The sequence below is a fragment of the Chinchilla lanigera genome, unplaced genomic scaffold, assembly GCF_000276665.1.
Source record: "Chinchilla lanigera isolate Chin_1 unplaced genomic scaffold, ChiLan1.0 scaffold00023, whole genome shotgun sequence".
NCBI classification, from domain to species: domain Eukaryota; kingdom Metazoa; phylum Chordata; class Mammalia; order Rodentia; family Chinchillidae; genus Chinchilla; species Chinchilla lanigera.
Genome location: NW_004955424.1, coordinates 1,770,831 through 1,775,138, shown reverse-complemented (window position 1 = coordinate 1,775,138; position 4,308 = coordinate 1,770,831).

Here is a 4,308-nt window from a genome sequence, read left to right as displayed (position 1 = left end):
TGCTCGGTGGTGTTGAATGGACTCGGGGTGACCCGGCCTTTGGCCTTGGCCTGTCATTGGGGTGTTGTGAGGCAGAGGGCCATTCTCTAGAGGTTGTGAGCCCCTTAGGCAGGCAGTACCTGTGGGAGGGGGCAGGGGGTCCGCACCACGGCCTCAGCCTGGGCCAGGGACCAGGAGGCCCCGTCCTGAACTCTTGAGGAGCCTGGTCCACTTTATACCTCACAAGCTTAGGAGACGAGGAGGACTATTAATCTCGTAACACAGATGAGGAAACGGAGGCCCAAGGAGACGGGGCCAAGCAGTGACAGAGCCAGTTCTTTGGTCAAGATGGGCTCGCTCCAAACATTCTGCTCCTGAACCTTCTCCAGCCCCAACGCCAGCCCCAGTCCAAAGTCTGTCACATCACGTAAGTGAACCGAAGACAGGGACAGTAAAAGGCCATGGGAGATGGGGAAGGAGAAGAAGGTAAGAAACAGGAAAAGAAGGTCAGGATATTAGGGACAGGGCCACCCAGGGAAGGGGGACAGAGACAGGGGCCGGCGATTGCAGCCTCAGTGGACAGTTTATCCCTGCACGTCACTCGGTGCCACACCCTCTTCTCTGCCCCCGGAGGCCTGGGCCCAGCCGGGCTGGGGTGTCTGCCATGGAGCTGGCTGCAGGGAGCCTCCTCCGCGCCTGCCAGGCTCCCAGGTGGGGCCTTTGGCCAGGGCCCCGGGCGGCACAGAAGCAGGGATGAGAGCAAAGGTGCTGGAGAGAGGCTGGACAGAGTGGTGGAAGGGGACCACGCAGGAAGGTGAGGAAGGGCCAGCCACCCAGGCCCGGGCACAGGTCACGGCGGCACCCACTTGTAACCCTGGTGGCACTTCCTAGAGAAGCAGGAAACGTGGCCCAGGAAGCATCAAACTGTTGGCCACGGGCTCTTTCTATGACGGGCAGGGCACCTCCGTCGTGCTGCCACAGAGCAGACCGGGGCGTCCACCCCCGACCCCTCTCCCATGCTCGCGGCCTTCTTCACACACCCCCTTCCTTCTGGCAGCACCTGCTGCCACCAGCTGTGCGCTGACAGCAGGCGAGGGCCCGTGAGTAGAGGTGGGTCCTGGGTGATGCACATCCTCACAGAGCCCGTGGGTGTGTGCAGGGAGTGGGACCGACAGACAAGAAAGAATTATGATAGACAACTAAGATATTGTTGGCCGCTTTAGCCAAAAAGAACTAACTCTCCCGGGCGGGTGTTAGAAACGGCTTTCCCAGAAAGGCGCCATGTATATTGGGTCCTGAAGGGTGAGTAGAAGTTTTCCAAGCAGAGGCTTGCTCTCCTTTTTAGCTTCCTCCCTGTACAGAGACTTGTGTTCTTTGCACATGCGTGTGCACACACACTCTCTCCCCTGTGTGCCCGGCACACACTGTACCTTCCTAGGACAGGTGCAGATCTCGTCTACTCGGCCAGCAGCCAAGCAAGAAGACCCTCGCCAAAGTGTGAATGGCAGAGAGCCCCTGCCGGGGCCCGGGAGGGCACATTCCAGTCTGGCGTGGGGTGTGAGCTCACAGACACACCTGCAGATATGTTTGTGGTGTACCCACGTTCGCTGTGGGTCATCGGGCACAGGCCACAGAAGCTCAGGAGACCCATGTGGATGTCACATGGAGCCCTCCTGTGTACACATCTGCGCGTGTGCACGACAGGCTCCTGCTCCCCCTCGGACAGAGCCATACAGGACGGCCAGGGCATTGAGCGTGCCTCGCTCGTGGACCATGGGGCTTGGGTGAGAGGTCCAGGCCACACTGGGAGCCGGGCTGCGGCGGGCTGCACGGGAGCTGCAGGATGGGTGGTGCCTATCCTCCCTTACCCATGGTTCCTGGCAGAGGTGTAGGGACAGCTACTCAGGCTGGGCCCATGCCTGCCGTGGTTGGCCTTGCCACCCTGCCCGGGGTGGGCCAGGGGCGGCCCTTGGCTACCTCCTCAGCTTCTTCCTGACCTCACAGTGGCCACTGTCAGCAGCTGGACGACAAGCAGCCTGGCCTTTCCAAAGCCAGGCTCAGTGGCTGTGAGCTGCCATTCTCCTCCGCCTCCCAGTGCTGCCTCCTTCATAGCTCTTGCTTCCAGGCCCAGGGAGGACACGGAGGTCCGAGCCCTGCTTTGCCTCATGGGTTTCCCCACACGTCTGCCTTCTGTCCCAGGACCCCGCCCTGAAGCCAGGCACGCCAAGGAATCCGGCCAGATAAATATCAACTGTTTTACAGATCCCTGGGCAGAGTCTCATCTCCAGAGGGCACTATGAGATTCCTAGCGGTCAGACATCAGGCACAGTTCATCTTCAAATCCTCCAAAGGGCACTGCACATTGGATACACTGGTCTTCCGTGGAATGAATGAATAAAAAAATGGAAAATCTAACTGGGTGTGGTGGCGCTCATGTTATCCTTGTACTCTGGGAGGCTGAGGCGTGAGGGTCACAAATTAAAGCCCAGCCTGGCCCACTTAGCGAGAACTTGTCTCAAAAAAAAAAGAAAAACATGCTGGGGATGTAGCTCAGTGTAGAAGCCCTGGGTCCAGTTCTCAGTACTGGGGAAAAAAAGGTAATTCGCCCATGTTTTGATTTTCTTCCCTCCACAGGTAGCTACTAAGCACCTATTTGTTCAAGACCCAGATAGAATGAGACCGAGGCCAGGTGATCTCTTACAAGGTCAAAGGGAGAAGGGGCCAGGGCCAGGGTGAAGCCCGATGGATGCTGAGTAAACACTGATCAAATAAATGTGCGGATGAACGGTCCACACAGCCACGCCGCTCCAGCCCCAGCCCCCACACCACTGACCGATGGTGGCTTTGGAGTGCTCTTGTCCTCCTGGTCTCTCGGGCCCCCAGAGCAGGCCTACATCCTGAGGGGCCACCAGGGCGGCATGGCTGAGGGTGTGTTCGTTCGTGCTCATGGGTCTTCTGCTTTTTCCTCTGCATGGCTGATACAGGCTTATTTCCCAAGTCTCCCCAAAGGCCCATGGCCTGCAGGCTGAAGTCCAGGCTCCTTTGCTGCCCGTGATGGGTGGTCTGTCCACTCCTCTGATGTCTCCCAGGTCTCCCCAGTTTCCCCTAAGCCTAGCTGTGCCCCCAGCTTGGCCTCCTAAGGCTGCTATCCACATTCCATCCTGAGATGTCAACAGCCCCTCCTACATCATGTCCGCTTCCTTCTTCTGGCTGCCTGGAAACAAGGTTCTTTCTGGACCTGCGGGTTTGTCTTGTAACCTACCTTTCCTCTGCATCGCTTCCTGCCAGGCCCTTCGTTTCCCTGGGGACTTGGGTTCTTTTAATCCCAGAACCTGGGACAGACAGAGAGGCCCTGCTTAACCAAGAGCAGTGACCTGGTGCCTGCCCTTCCGTCCTAGGGCTCACCTTTCCCTTTCACCTATAAATAAAAACAGCCCTCCCCGACCCAGTGGGAGGCAAGCTTAGCAGCCACCCAGACAGATCCCTGCGGAATCTCGGGAACTCACATCCCAGATCTCCTGGGTCTGCAGAATTCCGCATCTCGTCCTCACCCACCTCCTGCGGCCCATTCCCTCCCTGTGGCCTGCATCTGCTCCAGGGGACACGGCTACTTCCTCCATGTCCCCAAAGCATCACTTACACAAGGTGCTGGTGTGGAGTTGTTTTTCTTATTCTTGATACATGTAAGAAATGTTTACATTCACAAAACAAACAAAAAACAGACAGGACTTTGCCTTTGGCTTCCTACTTTTTGTAGCTAATTTCATTTATTTTTGACAGGTCCACCGTGTTTCCGGCAGTTATAAATTTCTCCCTGCTCTGGCTTTACTCCCTGATGTGACATTTCTGGGCAATGACTCACCCCAAAGTTGTCCTACAGCTGTGTTTAAATCCAGTCTTTTTTCCTTTATTTTGACAGCCCCCCAGTGCCCCCTGCCCACCGGCTCCCTGGTCACCACCAAACCTGGGCCTGAGAATATGCAGCTATAAAGTATGGTGGCCCGCGGATGGGTTAGAAGCCACCAGGGCACCTCACCAGGCTGCCCACCCACTCGGCTGCCTGAGGACCTGGGTTGTATCTCTCGGACGATATCCCCTCAGGTCCCCTGCTCCCAAGGCTCGTCTAGAGGCAGCAGATGGGCAATGACAGGGAGGAGGGGACAGGCAGGCAGAGCCAAAACCATGCCCCAAACCACCTTCAAAGCCATCTGGCCCACAGACGACATGCTTTTATCCTGGGGATTGCATTTCCAGGCCCACAACCAGAAGTTTCTAGAGAATTCCCCCTTGCATGCACATGCACACACATGCAACACACACTTTTTTTTT